The 21,914-nt window shown below is 35.3% G+C and overlaps 1 protein-coding gene across 1 annotated transcript in view; it reads left to right on the forward strand.

The window, feature by feature from the left end:
- The window catches only part of PKIB (cAMP-dependent protein kinase inhibitor beta), a 182,850-nt gene that overhangs the window by 967 nt on the left and 159,969 nt on the right, over positions 1–21,914 (forward strand). The window lies entirely within an intron of this gene.

The following is a 21,914-nucleotide window of genomic DNA, read 5'->3' on the forward strand; positions in this document are numbered from 1 at the left end:
AAGCCAAAGTAAAGAGATCTTTTTCAAATAGGTGTTTTCCCTATTAGAGATTCACAGCACACGTTGCTTTTTAAAAAGCTTTGAGAAATCCTGTGATAAACCTATTAAGCTAGGGTTTCTCAAATTTATATGACCTCAGGACTTTCTGTCTCCTGAAACAAAACAAAACAATTACCATATATCACATCTCATAGATTATGCTTGGGGAAACACTGTTAAAATACACTCTTTTTCAGAACGTGGTAACTAGGTGGTTTATATTTCCACTGAGAATAAAATGAGACAAAATGGGAAAACTGGCTTAATCTATTACATGGGATATAAATAAGAGTTCTAAGAAAGAATCAATACACTGAATTTATTTCCCAAAGGACAATTAAAATCTTATTTTATAAGTGGAATAGATAGTCATCCTAAAGTATTTATTTGGGAGGGGGTTGGGTTAAAAATATTAGAACAAATTAATTTGTCTAAGTAGCATCATTCTCCAGGTATCAGCAAGAAAAATATTCCATTCTCTGGAATAAATAAGATTCAGGATAAAATCAGTAGTATGTAATTAGAATACAGAAGGTAGGATCCAAGGAAAGCATATATAGCAAACTTGAAAGAAATTAAACAAAGGAGTGGTTGGTTAACACATTTCCAAGTCAAAGCTAGAAGAGAGCAGAGATGGCTAGTTAACAGCAGAAATAACAAAGGCAATGTTATAAAACAGAAGATGAAGTTTAGGTTTCTGACCAGAGGTTGTGTAAGAAATTCTCAACAGATTGAAGAGTGCTTGAGGATTGAATACTTAACTGCCTCTGCTGATGTCTTCCATACCATGAATTAACAATGAGTGTGCTTTAGTAGTATGATTTAATTCAGTATAACATTTGGAGATTGGCCTACATCTTGCCTTTACTCTTCTCTTTTTTGTTGGTCACCAAAATTAAGCCAATTTTGTCCTCCAAATCCCCCCAAAATTTATTTCCCCAGAAGCAATCTCTGGTGCCACTTTATGGGTTTTCTTCTAGAGATAATATATTCATAAACATGCATAAAAATGTAACTGATAGATTGAACATATAAACTTAGAACTAAAGCACTTTATTTTTGTCTACCGCTATTGCTTTTAACTCGTGATGCTACTTCTTCCTGTGGAAATGAAGGAAATCTGGAATCTGGTTTCATCATTTTGGGCCAAATTTCACATAATGAAAAGTCCTTCAGTCATCTTAGTGCCCCTAAACTCAGTCTCAATTAAATAATTACTATATTCACTCCATATACCATTTTTACAAATTATGTGATTAATTGTTGGTTCTATTTCATTATTTTAGCTTTTCCTTTGAAGGTTCCAAACATAGTTGCTTGATCTCACCCTCTTCATCTTCTATATCTATAATTATGTCTTTACCAATTTTAACTTTATTTCTTTTTCACTGGTTGGTTTTTTAGTTTTGTTTTCCATGCTTCAGCAGTATCTAAATTTCATTGAAATTCTTTCAATTTCATTTTTCAAATTCACTTTTTGCAAGCTTATATATATATTTTTTACTTCTGTTTTTCCTCTCATATTTTATTCCCTTGTATTACCATTTCTTCCCAGAATTCTGGTATTTCTGCTCTGTGGTCTAGTTAGACTTGTTTTAAAAAGTTTTTAATTCTTGGCAGAATGTTTGATCACAGTTTTAATGTGTGCCATGACATTTTTCTTGTATGTTTTGCTTTTTAAAAGCACAACATTTGTAAACTTCTTAGTTGAAATAATTCAAATTTTACAGAAAACTTATAAGAATAGTATAGATGAGGCAGGGAAACTGGAGGGACCCCATGGAACAAAATGCTTTTTTTTGCTCCTTTTCCTGCTTCTATTCTTGCTAGCAACTGCACCCCTACTGTACACATACACGCCTTAATGAGTGTCCTGCTTGTAAAGGTCAGAGTTAATGATTTCTTTGGAGTCATCCAGCACAATAGATAACATCTAAGCAGTGACCAAAAGGGGTTGTCATGTTCATTTTCCAAGACTACTGACTCCAGACACTTTGAGGCCAAGATCCCTGGCTTCAGGATATAAGTGAATTGTGAAGGACGCCCAGGCACTCATCCTTGTTTTGACCAGTTCCTGGATGCCTGAGAGGACAGGTACACCAGACCACCATCCTCAAAACAAAAACAAAAACAAAAACAAAAACAAAAACCTCAGACCCCAAGCAAAGATGAAACTCTCTCTTTCCTTTCCTTTCTGAGTCTTCCAGATGCTCTGTCTGTATCTGCACTCCATGTCTTCAATAAACTCTGCTCTCACTTCCACTCAGCTTGCATTTAATTTCTATCCTGAGCAAAGCCAAAGACCCTCTTAGCTGGTCCTGTGGGACCTTCTCTGGGACCTTGGACTGAGCCTGCCTGCATCATAAAGAATTCTACATATATATACATATTTTGCATCTAGGTCTTCCAAATGTTAACATTTACTACATTTGCTAATCTATCCATCTATCTATCTATCTATCTATCTATCTATCTATCTATCCATCTATTATCTACCTATCTACATACCTACCTACCTATATCTACCTATTTATCTACCTACCTATGTACCTACCTATCTATCTACCTAATTACTAAAATTAAATAAATGGATTAAAAAATATAATCCATGTCCCAGGATCCAATCAATGAAGGATTACATGTTGCATTTAGTTGTCATGTCTGTTTATTATCCTGAAATCTGGAACCTCAGATTTCCTCATCTTTCCTTTTTTTTCATGACCCTCTTATTTTTTGAAGAATGCAGGCCAGTTAATCTGTATAATGCCTTTAATGTCTGGATTTGTCTGATGTTTCCTTATGATTATATTAAGCTTATGCATTTAAGTCAGCAATATTACAGAAGTGAAGCTGTGTTTTCCTCATTGTGCCATATCAGTAAGCATGCGTCATCAATTTGTCCCATTATTGGTGATAGTGACTTTTATCACTTGTTTAAGTGGTATTTGCCAAGTTTCTCCATTGTGAAGTTTCTAGTTCTCTCTTTGTAATTAGTAAGTATTTTGAAGGGAGATATTTTGAGATTATGTAATTATCCTATTCCTCAATAATTCTTTACCCATTCACTTCAGCATCCACTGAAGGTTATTACCTTAATATGTTCTTACTCTGCTGAATGCCAAATTGTGATTTTCTAATTTCACCATTCTTTCTACATTTTATTTGACTTCTGTTGGAAGTAATAGCTCCCCGCTCTTATTTATTTATTTATTTATTTATTTATTTATTTATTTATATACAAACACATACACTCATAGAATCCTACTTATTTAATGGGTTGATAAACCACTGCTATAATTGTTTATTTTGATGTTCAATTTGCTATATATATAATAATCCCCCTTTATCCATGCTTTAGCTTTCTGCTGTTTGTTACCTGTGGTCAACTACTGTCTAAGCAGATGATCCTCCTTTTGATGTATGCCAGAAGATTAATAGTAACCTAAGGCTTCATCTTATCACATAGACATTTTATCTTCTCACACCATCACAAGAAGTGTGACTACATCACAATAAGATATTTTGAGAGAGAGAGAGAGCCCACATTTACTTAACTTATATTACAGTATATTGTTATAATTACTCTATTTGTATTATTATCGTTGTTAATCTCTCACTGTGCCTAACTTATAAATTGAACTTTATCATAGGTATGCATGTATAGGAAAAAAACATAGTATATATAAGTTCTGTACTATCTACAGCTTCAGCATCCATTGAGGACTTTAGAATGTATTCCCATAGATAAGGGGGGACAATTCTATTTGGCAAACGAGATCTCCCTTTCCCAAAGCTGAATCCTATGACATCCCCCCATCATTTTTATTTCAGCTCTTCCTTTCTGACACAAGATCTCTAGGTTCGTGTTGTTCTTTTATTTCCCCCAAGGAGTTCTCATTCTATATAGTGGAAAATGCTATATAGAAACCAAAATCTGAGCACTAGGTCTATTTGATGCTTCTGGGATGCAATGGCTTTTAGGCTTTCTCATCAGGCAGAGGAAATATACATCCGTCTGTCTGTCTATCTATCTATCTATCCATCCATCCATCCATCCATCCATCTAATCATCCATATATGCTTACATGCAAACATTTATATCTATTTCTAGATCTACATCTATACATTAAATACTATGCATTCAAAGTGATAACTCCAATTACAATTCAATACTACAGGGTTGATTTTGGCATTTGGCTTTTCCATATTTGGAACTCCTTTTCCTAATAGTGAAGATTCTGGTTCCTATTATTTTCAATTTATTTACTTATTTGCTTATTCCTTCTGTATGTAATCAAACTATTGACCCAGTTGGTTTGCTTTCTCTGCTCTGCCCACTTCCAACAGCCTCAACAGTCTCCTTGACCTTACAGGTTTCATTGGCCTTGGTTGCTTGAAGGCAAAGAAAGTGAAAGGAATCAATAAATATTTTTTTAAAGAGTGGAAGGGGGAAGAGACTTTTAAAAAAATGGTGTTTAAAAAAATCAATTCTGTCCTTTTAAAATATTACTCATCATTGAATGAGTTAGGTTTTCTTGGACTCGTCATTTGTAAGAGGTTCCTTTTGGGAGAAGAAAACAAAGTTGGGTTTTAGGGTAGCTAGTTTTCATAAAGCAAAGGCTTTCTCTTTTTCTGTTACAGAGTCATGCTGTTTCCTGCAAATATGACATTTCTGTATAATTCTTTTTATAACCCTACGTCTTCTAAGGAAGAAAGATGTGTCAACTGCATGTAGTCCTTGCACCAAGTATCATAAACTTGGAATATTACTTTTGACCTCAAGATGTACCCTAATTTTCAGGACGTATATTTTTGTTGATGCTTTTTGAGATCTATTTTCACTGATCCCCTGCTCTTGAGATTTCTCCCTACAGATACTTGTTTCCACTGCCTCCTTTTTGTTTCCAATGAATGTCCTCTTCTTTTGTCAGTGTTTGATATAAAGTGGAGTCTGGGAGTTATACATGTTTCCAAGTTCCCCCAAAATGGTTTGTGAACTGATAAAGTCTTCTTGTAGCTTTTGAATAATTCCCCTGAGAAGGGGGAAATTCTCCTTTATGCAGACCTGTGTATAGTTGTGACATGTTGGGTTCCCCAGGAAGAAGACTCTGAGGTGAAGTTTAGTATGAGGATATTTATTAAGCAGTGCCCTTGGGATCAATACCTGCAACAGAGATGGGGAGGAAGTAGGAATGGGCAGGGGAAGAAGTTACGCTGTGAAGAGGGCCTACCTGCGACCCTAGCTGACTTCATGGGGAAGCTCTGGAGTCACAATGACCCTTTAGAGTTGAGTGGGGCCTTTATGCTGTGGCATCAATCAGTTGTTTATGTAGGCCATGAGAAGGGCTATGGTGGCTTGAGGCAAGAGTGTACTTTCCCAGGTCGGTGCAACAAGTCTTTCTCAAAAATGGGTCATGGAACTACATCACAGAGTTCTACCAGGACTGGTAGATTCCTTTGGGAATCAGTCTTCATCTGATTCCAAAGCTCTCCATGACTCAGAAATGTAGACAATCACTGAATTATTGGTCAAATTCATTATGTTCATGACTTGACTGTTTTAACCTGGAATACTAAAGTTAATCTAGAAAGCTTTCAGTCAAAGTTACTTTCTTTTTTTTAAGTTTATTTATTTATTATTTTCAGAGAGAAAGAGACAGAGAGAGAGAGACAGAAAGAGAGAGACAGAGAGAGAGAGAGCACACACAAGTGGGGAAGGGGCAGAGAGAGAGGGAGAGAGAGAATTCCAAGCAGGCTCTGCACTGTCAGTGTGAAGCCCAATGCGGGGCTCAAACCTACAAACCATGAGATCATGCCCTCAGCTGAAGTTGGATGCTTAACCTACTGAGTCACCCAGGTGCCCCAAATTTCTGAAACTACTTGGTAAAATAAATATTGTGCTTTTACAGTTGGCAAATTACCTTAGTTATATGTGAAGATGGTGAGTAACAAAAAACATTTGTAATTTTATTATACTACTAAAAGCAAAGACTCATTAACTGTGTGTGGGTTTACACAGGTATTTCTGAAACTTGGAGGGTTTTTTATTCTGAGGCTTTAAGTCATTTGCAACCACTGCCTGAGAGAGTATTCCCTAGAACCAAGAGGGGGCAGCAGAGGGCCACCAGAGCAATAAACTAGAGGTGTAGGAACTTATCAGTGAGAAGGATACTGATTCTTGCTTGTTCTTGGAGATCCAAAAAGATAAATAGATTGATCTACTTATGCTAAACACAGAAAATGGTGCTTGGGTTGGGTTTAAGAAAAATCATTTATAAGCATACTGGGAGAATTACCAGTTGTTCACGTTAGTGTTCATGGGATAAAAACTCTGAAAGAGGAAAAGCAAATAGACTCCAGGTTATAGTGAAACCGTGTACTTGCCAGAAAGTGTGTGCTTTTTTTGGATTTCTAACCTAGGGCCACCTCTGGACTCTAAATCAACATTACCATTGAGCACCCAGGAAATAATTTGAGACCAAAGGTAGCCTCGGTAACTTCTCCAGAAATGTATTCATATTTCTTTTCCACTAATTCCTGAACTAGAATAAGGGGTTATAGAGACATCCTTTCAAATAATTTGTTCCCCTAAAGAACAGGTTTTTGCTTTTATAGATAAAACTGCCTTTTTATTTCAGTTTCTAGATTTACTTTTATTATTTTCATTGCTCTACATCTTATGTTTTATTTTGTTAAGGTGCTTGTTCTTTTCATTTTTCTCTATTAATATTTATTTATTTATTTATTTATTTATTTATTTATTTATTTATTTTTGAGAGGGGAGAGGAGGAAAAGGGAGAGGGAGAGAGACTCTTAAGCAGGCTCCACAACCAGCGTGAAGTCCCACACAGGGCTTGATCCCACAACTCTGGGAACATGACCTGAGCCGTAATCAGGAGTCAGACATTTAACTGACTGAGCTACCTAGGCAGTTCTGTATTAATAATAATTTATGTATAAAAAGTTATGAGTGGGGTGCATTGGTGGCTCAGTCAGTTAAGCATCCAACTCTATTTCAGCTCAGATCATGATCTCATAGTTTGTGAGTGTGAGCCCCATGTTGGGCTCCAACAGTGTGGAGCCTGCTTGGAATTCTCTCTCACTCCCCTGCTTGTTCTCTCTCTCTCTCTCTCAAAATAAAATTTAAAAAAAGTTATGAGTTTGCCTACATACAGCTTTGCCATATCTTATACATTTTAATAGAAAGAGTTCTTATTTTTAAACATTTAAAAATTTTTTACTGGTAGCTTTGGTTCTCTATTAACCCAACAGCTTTTTTAGGACATGTTTTCCATTTTCTACAAGGGTGAGCCTTTTTTTGTTTTAAGTTATTGTCATTAAATCATCTTTTTATTACATTGCAATCAGAGAATATGGCTTTTATTGTTTCTACTCTGGCATAATTGAAGTTTTGGGACCTAGAAGTTGATTAGTTTTGTTTCAAGCATTCTTGAAAAGGATGTATTTCCTATGATATCTATTTATCTAAACTCAACCTCATTAATTAGGTTCTCCAAAATTTTCTGAATTAAAAAAATAAATCCTTTAGAGCTGCCAAAGCATGAGAATTATTAAAATCTTATATGTAAAATTATGGGTTATTTTTCTCAATTTCTTCACGTTTCTAATAGATTTTATATACTTTTATAAACTTACATATACTTTGATGCTGGGCTTTTTAATACATAAATGTTCATTATTCTATAACTTTGATGTTGGTAGTACCTCATAAATAGAACCATTATCCTAAGATCAAGAACTCCAAGGAGTTTTCTAAAATGTTTTTCTCCTTCTTTAGTAACAAAATTCACAAGCTTGTCCTTTTTCTGAGATTCTGGTTTATGTTTTCTTTCTCTTGTCCTTCAGAATCTTTTCATAGGCGTTAAATTTCCTTAATTATCTTTCCATAAGAGATGGTCTAGCCAGTCTAATATTTGCTGACTTGGCTTTGACCTTCCTCTCTGTATCCTTTACTCTAAGTTTATAGAATTCTCTTCTTGGATCCATACCCAGGTTGCAGGTTGTTCTGTTCTTGCAGTCATTTATCTACTGTGGCTCTGCTGGAAAGAAATAAGATCTTTCCTATCTCTACTGTTTGCTTTATTGCTTACTTTTAGTCTTTAACTGTTTTCCTAAGCTGTCCTTTAGAATCATGAAACATATGCTCATGTTAATAGACAATGAAAAAAAATCTATTAGTAATTCAAAATCAGTTACTAAATCCAACTCCACTCAGGCCTTGAATTTTCTTGTTTGAAAATTTGGTTTATTAACTCACACTGAATCCAAACACCAAATCAGTTTTATGATGTGTTTGTTGAGACAGTGCCCAGACTGGCCCATGATAGAGAAAGGTCTTGCCTTAATAACATACCCAATGAGATTAGGAATAATGGAAGAAAATTCCTTAACTGGCTTTGAATTTCTAGGCAGCAGAGACTATGTCATGTTCATTTTTAATATTCACTATCCAAGACATACTAGGTGCCATAAAAACAAATGAAATCACTATTTTCAATGACATGGATGGAGCTAGAGAACATAACGCTAAGCAAAATAAGTCAGTTAGAGAAAGACAAATACCGTATGATTTCACTCATATGTGGAATTTCAGAAACAAATGAACAAAGACAAAAGAGAGAGAGATACAGAGAGAGAAAGAGAGACAGAGAGAGAGAGATACCAAGAAACAGACTTTCAACTATAGAGAATAAACTGATGGTTACCAGAATGGGTGAAATAGGTGACTGGGATTAATGAGTACACTTATCATAACGAGAACTGAGTAATGTATAGAATTACTGAATCACTATATTGTACACCTAAAATTAATATAACACTGTATGTTGACTACACTGGAATTAAAATTAAAAACTTAATAATAATAATAGTAATAATAACAATAATAATTTGACCTTTGAAATATCTTAAAATAAATGTATCCAATTTAAAAATTGGGGGATTACACATAAAATCTATTTTCAGTTTTTCTTGAAAAGCTGGACAGTCTGGACAACCTAAACTAATATTTCCACCTGGAACAGTGTGCTGGCTGTGCATTTGGACAAAATTATCTCTTGCACCAACGACTGCCTTTGGTATTCTTAACATACTGAGTCTAAACTTTGGTTGTCGCTTATCACTCATGGACTGTTATTTTTCTTATAACAGAGAAATAAATGTGTCTTGATTTCTATGTTCCCACTGAAAAATTGGAAAATGAAAGACCGAGAGAGCTTTGTGTTTTAAGAAAAATTGGGAGAATGCAAATGTCCGAACAGCAAGTCTACCCTCTTATCTCTGAAAACTTCATTTACCTCCAGAAGATTGCAGCTACCATTTTTAATCTTAATGACTCTAAACTATATATCTCCCATTAAGAATTTTTCCCTCAACTTCTGACCCATATATTCCGTTACTTGCTCAGCATCTGTGCTTGAATGTCTCACAGATATTTCAAGCATAATATGACTTATGTGAACACATCATCTTATTCCCCAAATTCACTGTTACATATGTGATCTCTGTTGTGGCAGATTATATTATTGTTTCCAATTATTCATTCTTCCCTCTCTCTAAGAGGATACTATACCTCTGTCAGCTTCCATGTTCTTACAGTGTTTTCCTTGGAAAAAAACATACTTTCTCACACCATTGAGATGAGGCTTAGCCATAGACGTTCTGCCAATGAAATGTGAGCAAAAGTGACAGCATACCTGTAAGAGCAGAAGCATTTGCACTGTGTGGTTGCATCAGCTCTTAACTCTATACACTGAGAAAAACAAATCGCAGATGTGGTATTCTCCTTACACCTGGATCCTGAAGTGAAAGTAAAAATCAATTAAACTGCTGGATAAAATAATTTTAAAAATTAAATGTATAAGTAGGAAAAGTGATGGAATCCACAAAGACCAGAAACAGTAAGACATTAGGAGTCCCTCTCTATGTCAGTGTTAAAGTCACCAGATGTACTGAGGGCATGTGTTGATCCCTGGCAGTTTAGTTTTACTGTAGTGGGTAGATTATTAAAGTCAGGAACACTTGGGCTTACATGCAAGTTGAGAGATTGGAGTGAAACACAGAAGCAAATCCAGGTATTCCCAAGGAAACATGTTTAGGGGGATGAACAGTCTTATCCAGAACATAGAGGTAATAAGGATGCTTGCTTTTCTTGGTCTTAACCCTGGGTAAAAGGAAAAAAAAAATATTTGAGAATTCTCAACAAGCCTTCTATCTACTTTGGGACCAGAGTCCATATTCCCCATATGCTTGGGAAAAACCCAGGCTACTAATTTATGTGAAAATGGTCCTGGATTAGAAGCAAACACAAATCTTGGTATTTTAGCAAACTCAAATCCTCTATGGTGGTATACTCTTTAAACTCAGGCCTCAAACAAGTCCCACTGATAATGTTCCAAAGAGCTTTAAGGAGTTCCTAAAAATATTTAAAACACACTTGGAAAAACAAGCTACCTTTAGCAAATTGCAGCAGAACAATTAAATGAAGAGTCAGGTTCACAAAGCTGCCCTGCATATGAATGTTTAAAGCTACAATATAAAATAAGTGTTTAATATATTTAAGGGACTTAAAGACAGTTTCAGGGGCAGCTGGGTGTCTCAGTCAGTTAAGCATCTGACTTCAGCTCAGGTCATGATCTCGCGGTTCACCAGTTCAGGCCCCCGCATCCAGCTCTGTGCTAACAGCTCAGAGCCTGGGGCCTGTTCGGATTCTGTCTCCCTCTCTCTCTGACCCTCCCCCACTCAACCTCTGTCTCTGTCTCTGTCTCTCTCTCTCTCAAAAAAAAATAAACATTAAAAAATAATAAAAAAGTAAACATAACCTCATGTATAAAATGGAGATGACAGCAGCTCGTCTCCAATGGGGCTGTTTACTAGACACTAAGCAACAGGGATTTAAAAAAGAATAAAATATCAACTTTGCCCTCTAAAATAAAATAAAATATCAACTTTTTCTGGGAGGGACCAAAGAGTAAATATTTTTGCTTTTCAGGGTAACATGGTCTCTGTCACAACTACTCAACTCTGCTGTTGTACAAAATGAATGAGCATGGTTGTGTTCCAATAAAACTTTATTTGTGGAAATGGAAATTTGAATTTTATGTAATCTGCACATCATGAAATATTCTTCTTTTGAGTTTTTTCCTTACCATTTAAAAATGTGAAAACCATTCTTATCTTGTTGGCCATACAAAAACGGGCAGTGGGCTGGATTTTATCTGTGGGACTAAGTTACCAACTCTGCTTTAAGCGTTCACAATCTAGGGGCACCTGGGTGATAAGTCAGTTGAGTGTCCGACTTTTCATTTCTGCTCAGGTCAGGATCTCACCGTTTGTGAGATCAAGCTCTCTGTCGGGCTCTGCCTCAGGCTCTGTGCTGAGGACTAAGTCTGGAGTGTGGAGCCTGCTTGGAATTCTCTCTCTTCTCCCTCTCCCTCTGCCCCTCCCCTGCTCGTGCTTGGTCTCTCTCTCTCTCTCAAAATAGATGAATCAACATTTGGGGGAAAAAAAAGAGTTCACAATCTAGAAGAAACTAAACAGATACCTGATTTTAATGCAGTACGTTAAGTCTTTTAGAGTAGCATATGCAGTACCTCTAGGGCCCATCAGTGAGAGGGTCTAAACGCTCAAGTATGTCAGGGGAGATTTCATGGGAGAAAAAGAGGGAGGAAGGCCCTGCTTTGATTAGACGTTGTCAGGACATCTCTGGGGAGGAGCCATTTGAAACTGAGAACTAAAGGTTGAGACAGAGCAGCAGTGGGAGAACTGGGGGTGGTGCCTTCCAAGCAGAAGGAAGTAACATTTCTCATACCAATCCCAGATGGAAGCAGAAGATATTACAATAGCATCGCTTTTAAGGTCTACCATAGCCCAGATACAACATACTAATCTCCTGTCTCCACTCTTGGGTTGAACTATTTGCATTTTCCACATTTATCATGCAGTTCCCTACCTTTCCAACATTCTCCCTGCAGTGCCATTCATTACCAAAGCATTCATTTCCATAGCATTACCAGCTATGTCATATTCATCCACGGTGACTGAGGCCAGGGATCAATTCCAAAACACCTTTTTAAAATGTCAGGCAGGTTAAAGTGCCTTTTCAGTCTACTTTCCTGCACTTGTCATATTACATTGAAATTATTGATGTATGGGTCAGTTTCTTCAAGCTCCTAAAAGAAAAGAGCGATGCCTTTTTGTTAATCATCACGTCCCTGACACTTAGAATAGTCATGCCCACTAAATGTTTATGGTGCTTTATAAGTTTTTATAAGTTCCCCTCTCTCTCCCCCTGCCCCGCTTACACCCTCTCTCTCAAAAATAAACATTAAAAAATCATTAGTGCATCTCCTTAGAAGAGGTCTTCTGAATAACAACAGTCTCCATTCACCAACAGTCCTATTCTGCAGACAGTTTGAAATTCAGATCATTAGTATATATCTAAGTGCACATGTGGTTTTCCCATTTGGCCTATCCTCCTGTGTTGATGCTAGATCCCTCATCTAGTAGAAGTGATTGTTTCTTCTCAGACTCTCCTGAGATACACTACCTCTAGAGATACACTTTCCTAGATACACTACCTCCTTTGTCACTTTGTCAGTATGATCTGGCCTCTTTCTTCAAACGGGATCCAAGTTCATGAGGAAAGTCTCTGTCAAAATATTTCTGCTGAAATATCGGATATGCTTATTTCCACAGGAGGAAGCAAACAGTACCCACCACTCCCATGACTACTATCTGCTGTCATGCATTTATCTTTAGGAATTTCTTCATTCAATATCAGCAATGGTGTTGCATAGTTTTACAAGTGGATAATAACATAAGCTCTCCCATCAGAGTTCTTTCCCATGAATTCCATATTTAGTTTCAAAACATCTTTCAACAGTTAATTCTTTGTTAGGAAGTTGATACGCTGTAATCACAAATTTCTTCTCCCTTGTTTGAAATAAAATTTATCTCTGTCCTTAGGCACAGGACTCAATTTTTCTTGTTGTCATTTTTACCTTGTTCAAGGAAGCATTGGGGGGCATACACATTACTGTAAAGGGTAGGAAAAATTATTTTTTTATTGTGGTAAAAAATATATAACATAAAATTTACCATCTTAATAATTTTTCAGTGTGCACTTCAGTAGTGGTAAGCACATTTATGTTGTAGATCAGCTAGATCTCCAGGACTTTTTCATCCTGTAAATTTGAAATTTTATATCCACTAAAAAACAACTCCCCTTTTCCTTTTCCCTCCAGCCGCTGGTAATGACCATCCTACTTACTGTTTGTATAAACTTGTATGATGTAGATACCTCGGATAAATGGAATCATACAGGATTTGTCTTTTGTGACTGGCTTATTTCACTTAGCATAATATCTTTAAGGTTCATCATGTTATACCAAATGACACAATTTCCTTCCTTTTTTAGGCTGAATAACATTCTATTATATGTATATACTACTTTTTTTTTTTTACCCATTTATCTATTAATGGACATTTGGATTGCTTCCACCTCTAAGCTATTATAAGTAGTGCTGCTTTGAACATGAGTGTGCAAATAAGTCTTTGAGACCCTATTTTTAGTTATTTTGGAAGTGGGATTGCTGGATCATATGGTAGTTTTATTTTTAATTTTTTGAGGATATATCTAAGTGCACATGTCTCAATACTGGTTTCCATAATGGTTGCACCATTTTTACCACCTGCCAACATGTACAAGGATCCCAATTTCTCTGCATCCTTATCAACACTTGTTATTTTCTGTTTGTTTTTTTTTTTTTTTGGTCTTAATAGTAGCCATATTAATGGATGTGAGGTATTCCTCATTGTGGTTTTGATTTGAATTTCCCTAACAATTGGCATTGTTGAACATCTTTTCATGTGTTTATTGGTCATTTGTATATCTTCTTTGGAGAACTGTTTAAATCGTATGCCCATTTTTAATCAAGATGTTTGTTTTTTATTGTTGTTGAGTTTGGGGAGTTCTTTATATGTTCTGGATATAAACTCCTTATTAGATAAATAACTTGCAGATATTTTCTCCCATTGCATGGGTTACCTTTTTATTCTCTTGATAGTGTTCTTTGCACAGAAATTTTTAAAATGTGATGTAGTCCATTTGTCTGTTTTTGCTTTTGTTGCCTATGCTTTTGGTACCATATCAGATAAATCATTACCAAAACCAGTGTCATGAAGTTTTTCTCTTATTTCTTCTTTTTATGGTCCTAGCTCTCACTTTTAGGTCTTTTTTTTTTTTTTTTAAGGTTTTATTTTTAGATAATCTCTACACCCAGCACGGGGCTTGAACTCACAACCCTGAGATCAAAAGTACCATACACTACTGACTGAGACAGCCAGGCACCCCTTACTTTTATGTCTTTGATAAATTTTGACTTAATTTTTGCGCATGGACTAAAGTAAAGGTGAAATTTCATTTTTTGGCATGTGGATAACCAGTTTTCTCAGAACCATTTGTTGAAAGGACTATCCTTTACCCATTGAATAATCTTGACATCCTTGTCAAAGATAATCCGACCATCTATTTCCTAGCTCTGTGTTCTATTTCATTGGCCTATCTGTATGTCTTTACACCAATACCTCACTGTTTTGATTATTGTAGCTTTGTAGTAAGTTTTGAAATAAGGAAGTATGCATCTTATGTTGTTGTTCTTTTTCAAAATTGTTTTGGCTTCTCAGGGTTCCTTGAGATTCCATTTGAATTTTGTTTTTTTTTTTTTAATTTTTTAAATGTTTATTTATTTTTGAGACAGAGAGAGACAGAGCATGAACGGGGAGGGCCAGAGAGAGAGGGAGACACAGAATCCGAAGCAGGCTCCAGGCTCTGAGGTGTCAGCACACAGCCCGATGCAGGGCTTGAACTCATGGACTGTGATATCATGACCTGAGCTGAAGTCAGACGCTTAACTGACTGAGCCACCCAAGTGCCCCTCCATTTGAATTTTGGAACAAATCTTTCTATTGTTTCAAAAGTGCCATTGGGATTTTGATAGCGGTTGCAGTGAATCTACCACTTTTTCCTCTTTCCCTTTCATATTACAAAATGGATATAATAATACTTACGGTTCTAAAGAAAGATTAGTCACAGGGAGATTACTTGATTCTGGCAAAATTCAACTTTAGAGAGAAAATTTTGGTCAGATCTATTATTCAGCACATTTGCCTCAATCAATCCAAATTCCAGTCTCTGTTTTCATAACCAGAGAAATCATCATATTATGTATGGGTCCTTCTTCCCAACTTGTGGTCTAGAAAAGGCCTCTTGGGAGATAGCAAGAATGCTGGAAAGCTAACCTCGATTGTTTCCCTTAAAGGGATCACAGTCTTGTACTGCCTGTTGGCCAATGTCTGAAGACTACTGTTTTATATATTCTATTCCAGTTTTTATTTATTTATTGTAGGAGAGCAAGTCCAGTATTGGTTTCTCTATTATACATAGAAGTGGAAATTCTCATTTAATTTTTGAATGTCCATCATCAATACTGATTTCTGATCTAAATAGTGTGCATAAAATAACTACAGGAACAAAAATAGTTTGCTCTATTCTTTCACATCACAATGCATTTTAATTTCTAGAGCATAAGAGACTTCATGTACTGTTTTATTTGTGGAATTTTCATGCTCGTGTTTTAAAATCCTTGGGAGAACAACAACTACATTTTAAGGTGAGGAGTTTTTTTTTTTTTTTTAATTTGATTACTCAAGTAACAAGAACAATTTACAGCCATAAAACTAACTCAGGAAAACATTATCTGATAAAGATAATGTCTGAAAAAAAAAAGATAATGTCTGACTCCTGCTTCCTTTCTCATATGTCTACCACCTCTTTCTCTTCCTGTTTTTCAGTTGATAGAACTTGAAATCTTATCTCAGTCATATCGTGTGACCCTCAAACCTAACACTCACCTCTTACCTTCTCTATATCTTTATTTATGTGAAGAGTGCTTCTCAATTCTTGTCTCTCTCACCTTCTCTATCCTCCCTTTATTCCTGTCATTTCTTGTGTTTTGCAATCTTCTGCCCATTCATCTTCTCACTCTTTCAACTCCCAATATATATGAATTTCACCTATGATCTAATTTAATTCTTTTCTGTTGAAAACATCAATAATATTCACTGATAATAGAACCATTATATATGAATTTCATCTGTGATCTGATTTCTTCTTTTCAAAGAATCTAATTCTTTTCTGCTAATTATAACAGCAATAATAGTATTCACTGATAATCTAATCTGTGCCCAGGTTTTTTTACATACCTCTCTATACGGATCACTGCTGATCAGCATAGCAACTTTGCTTGATATTATTATAGCCATTTTTAAATTAAGGAAAATATTCAAAAAGGATAACTAGAAACTGGAAATACTGATATTATTTCTGTATGTGTGGGGTTAATAGAAAGGAAGGCCAAAAAAGAGGTCCAGTGCACATTCATTTATATTTTCTCCAGGTTACTGATATCCTGTCCCTTCACCACACATGTTACTTTGTCCAGAACTTTCATCGTTGCTATAATGCACTCAAAATAGCCAACTTTTCTTTTAGTGAAAATAGCTTCACTTTTTACTTCAGGGGTAATTTACAGAATACCCTAAACAAGTTATTCTCTCCCCTTTAAATTTGAAAGGATCAGTCAGACCTCTGTTTGTTAGTTTCTTCCTTTGTTTCTTTCTTTTTTCTCAATACATGGCTTTGATTTTTGTTTTGTTTTAAACTTGTTAAAGAGATCTGTTTTTAATAAATCTATGTCTGCAAAACCAGTTTAGTATTTGTAATATAAAATTTTAATTGATCAATTAATTTTTATTTTCAGGGACTTTATAATCTAGGTGAGAGTTTCACTCATCAGACACTAACTCTCTAAGCAGTTTTGATTATAAGTACCCAGTTGAAATTTTGAGTTTTTAACTACTCTTTGCAAATCATTGGCTACTTCTATGTTCTTTCTCTAAAAAATATTCCTTTATGGTTTCCTTTTATATAATTACTATTCATTCAAACAATATTTGCTTTTGTTCTGTACTGGTTCTTTATTAGTAAAGTATGACATGTTGGGCCGATCATATAGTTAATTATTAAAATGACAACTATCAGATTTTGACTCCATGGTCTTACACTGCTCATTCTTGTTCATTTATTCAGTAATGGCCAGCCACAGTTTATGTGTTTTAGAAGTCCACAAACCTTGCAAAGTGATGCTTTCCTCCTTGTTTTAGACTCTTTTGTTAGTCCTGCTTTTAACTGCTATGACTCTTTTCAAGATAATTGGACTATCTGGTCATAAGAGAGGCAAACTGGTGAGAGGTTAAGCACATAGGCTTGGAAATTAAAGTACATGTAGATTTTGTCTTTTGCTCTACCCCTCATTAGAGGTGTCACGTTGAGAAAATCTCTTAGTCTTGGCTCTAAAGACAATATCAATACCTTTTTATTAACCTTAAAAACACTCAAGCCAAATATTCAGGTCTGAACATAACATATTACATAAAATCCACAAGCATTTGAAATGTGAAAATAATCTATCAAAAACTCAGTATCTAATTTTTTCCCCTTGAACAAGAAAGTGGTCCAGGGCTCTACCACGGAAGGGGCTTTTGAGATCTGGGCCTGGTTGTAAGAATGGAGTATGTCAGAAAAGGGAGGGTCCATAGCAGAACTTGGTGGAGCTTCCCCCTCTGCCCTAAATAAAAAATTATCTGAATGGACCAGCGGCTTGCAAAGGACCAAACAAAGAGGTGAATATAAGTACAGAGCAGAGACTGGCATCTGGGACTACAGAGTAGTCATTGAAATCAGTGTGTAGATAAGAGATAGAGCCTAGACAGATTGCCCTTGGTGTCTATGAATAGAGGCAAGTGGTCTTGTTAATGTGTGGTAAAGCCTCAGGAACACAAGTCTTTTCTGAAAAGCTTATTTCTCTTTAATGGAAGCATTCTAATTAACAGTATAAGTATGGAGTGGGTTAGTGTCTCCTAGAAACAAGGTCCTCAGCTGCTGGAAGCTGCAAAAGGTTTCCTCTTCTTGAGAAGGTCGGTTTTTTGAGTGGTCAAGGTAGAAAAGTAGGGGGACAAAACTTCCAATCAGGTTTGATCACCCCAGTATATCATACTTCTGAGCTGTGGCTAACACAAAGATCCCTTAGTTGGATATAATACATCCTAAAACCTACACCTTGAGATGTAATTTTATCACCAGATCACCGGCCACACTTCTATCTTCAAAGTGATTCATAGCCTTTATTGCAAAAACCTTTATGCCTCACAACAAAATAATGTTGAATAATTTTATGTTTTAATATCCTCTAGATGAAATATTATGTAGCTATTTAATTGTTTTATGATTTTAAAATAACATGGAGACTGTTCATGTTCACTGTCTAACTTTATATAAAAATTAAGTGGAGATCAGGCTTATAACTAAAAATGGCGACAAACAGGAGAAAGGCAAGGGGGTGGGGAATATTTTAAAACATTATCTCTTTACATTTAGATGAAGAAACTCTGGTTTATTTGATTTCTTTTCTTTTTTTGCTTTACTGTGTTCCTCAAATACTCTTTAATAGTATTTTTTTAAAAGCACTAATAAAATAATATATTGAGTGCTAAATATGTACCACATCAGAACTAGGTACCTCAGGGATTAAAAGTTAAATAAGAGAAAGTGGTTTTCTTAACGAGCTATATTGTAGCAGGGGGATAAGACACACATAACACAATACAAGGTAGAAAGTAGCAAATGTTACATTAGGGCTCAGAATAAGCGCTACACAGAGGAAGGAAACGAAGGGATTATGACTACGGCCTTGTGTCATTTTTTATTTACTTTAGATCAGTGAATAATGAAGCTAAATCCATAAAATAAATCTCTGTGTAGCTTTAGAACATTTTATTTACCATTCATATTTCAGAGAATAGGAACCTGATTGATGGTACTTTACTGAATCTGTTTCCTCATGGATTTGGAAATGTGTTGTAAAGGAAGAACAAAAGTAATTTAATTTCAACAGACCTGTTTTGACAGAACTCTAATTAATTGGAAAGACACCTGGGAATTACAGTAGCTTAAAGACAACTCTCAACTCATTTTTCTGGTCAAAAAAGAAATGCACAGTATGCTTTAAATAAGAAAATAACCTTTTACGAGACTTTTATGAGGAGGATTTTAAAAGCTTCTATAATTTGCTTAATGATATATAGACCTTCAACAGCTGAACTGTTAAGTTCCAGAGCGTTTCTGAAATATAAAACAAAAGAAATCTCTTAGCAAATACGAAATTTCATCCTACGCTTTTTTGAATGGTCATCTGACATCAAGATAGAAAGCATACATAGAGAATAATAGGAGGAAAAGACATCAAATATTATTATTTCATTCAATTTAGAATAGAGTATTGTGATAGTTATATGGGTCATCTGTAGATACTATTCAAAGGGTTTCAATAATAGGATGGAAGAATGAATACAAAATAGAATTAAGCATTTTATTTATTATTCAGTTTTTATCTTTTATTTTCGATTATAAAGAGAGACAAATATGGCAAGTGCTAAATATGGCAATGGCTAAATTGGCAGAAAAGTGGAGTTAAGTAGCTAGAGTTTAAATTATATTATTCAGAATATATTAAAGTACAATTAACAATATTAGCATTTTGGTAATTACAAAAGGAGAGGACACTTAAGCATAATTTGATTGTACTTTGAATTCATTCACATGGAAATTTTAAGAAATTTACTTAAAGCAAAGGAAAAAAATACTTTCTTGGGTAACTATATATATGTGCGTATGGTTAAATAGTTAACACTGAATTAAAAAAAAAATGTTTTGCATGACAAAGACATCTGTGTTCTAGCACACAGGTCCATTTCAATATATATATATATATATATTGTGATGTTTTGATAACCTACAGCAGTGACTTTTCCACTTTCTTGACTACAACCCACAGAAAGAAATACATGGTAAAATCACAGTACTTAAAGTAAGCCTAGAAGATAATCTAGTTCATTCCCTTCCTTTAAGTCTGAATCATGTGTCAGCTATCAGCACAGATGTGAATCTCTTCTATTCTTTTTTTTTTTTTTTTTTTTTGGGTTTTTTATTTATTTATTTATTTTTTTATATATGAAATTTATTGTCAAATTGGTTTCCATACAACACCCAGTGCTCATCCCAAAAGGTGCCCTCCTCAGTACCCATCAGAATCTCTTCTATTCTTAAAGCTACTATGATTCAACTCATCTGTTAAAATGATGCTAATAATATTTGCCTTGTTAGAATTAGAACTAAGTCAAAGGTGTAGGTAAAAGACCTAGTATAAGTATCTATATATATGAGGCAGTAAAAAAGAAAAAAGTAGCAGTTATTATTATTAAGTTTATTTATTTTAAGACAGAGAGTGTGTGCAAATAGGGGAGGGGCAGAAAGCAAGAGAGAATCCTGAGCAGGCTCCATGCTTAGCACTGAGCCTGACCTGGGGCTCAATCCCATGACCCTGGGATCATGACCTGAGCCAATCAAGAGTCAGATGCTCAACCCACTGAGCCGCCCAGGCTCTCCAGCAGCTATTATTATTATTACTAATGAAATGATACAGTAACATGGTTTAAACTAAAAATATTTATTTTTGACATTTTTTTTTCATATTTTTTTAGATGATTGAATCACCCATTCTACAATTCATACCCTACATTTAGCATGGATGGCAATGTCCTCTAATTTCTTCATGTTTTTCTCTCACTGCCCTTCTAGCGCATCTAAACTTGTGAGCTCCTTAAGGTTGGGAGTTCTGTCTTATTCCAATGTTATCCCCAGTGTAGAATATTGACCTGGGCACACAGTAAATTCTTAGCATGTATTTGTTCAGTAAGAGTGAATATGAAAATATTTTTAACTAATATATTCTTTTTTCCTTTTTAGGCTAATTTTATTTTTGAAAAAGTAATGTTATAACAGTTTATTAGTCAAATATATGTAACAAAATTAATAATTTTCTGTCAAATTCTTCTCCAATTCCTTTCCTCAGAGGCAATCATTTTTTACTCCTTTAGAGATTTCTTCTTCATACATATCTATATTTCTAAATAATATGCATATACTTTAATATTTTGATTATTCAATTTTAGATGTTTTAAATTTTTTTTTAATGTTTATTTCTGAGAGAGAGAGAGAGTGCAAGTGGCACAGAGAGAGGGAGACACAGAATTTGAAGCAGGTTCCAGGCTCTGAGCTGTCAGCACAGAGCCAGATGTGGGGCTTGAGCTCACGAACTGGGAGATCATGACCTGAGCCTAAGTCCCATGCTTAACCACTTTGCCACTCACATGCCCCTCAATTTTCGATGTTATCTATTGACAACATGGTCAATTGACAATATGGTCATTAAGGATTTAACTCCCTGAAACTTCTGTAGGGGTCAAGTGCAGGCCAAACCAAAATATACCACTTTGGACTCTGGACTATTTTCAGCCTAAGGCAATTGAGACCCTGAGGGCTCAAGAGAGACATTTGCTGCTCCCCTAACTATATAGAAGACTCTAAATTGGGAGTCTTTTCCAGAATACGGGTTATTATCAGAGATAAGTTTTATCTGAGTGACCCATCTGTATGGTAGGACAAAACCTAATCAAACACCTGCTCTTCTTCTCATGGTCCTGCGATGCCTTCCTTCCCTTTGAAGTCCCAGGCCACTACCCCATTCTCCTTAGTTCAGGATGACATATATACCTCATTTTGCCTGACTGTCTTCGGAATTTCATGTCTATGTGGGTTTCCATACATACAGAGCTAAATTTGATTTTCTCCCATCAATCTGTCATACGTCAATTTGATTCTTAGTCCAGCTAGAAGG

The sequence above is a fragment of the Puma concolor genome, chromosome B2, assembly GCF_028749965.1.
Source record: "Puma concolor isolate L17-30 chromosome B2, mPumCon1.1.hap2, whole genome shotgun sequence".
NCBI classification, from domain to species: Eukaryota; Metazoa; Chordata; class Mammalia; order Carnivora; family Felidae; genus Puma; species Puma concolor.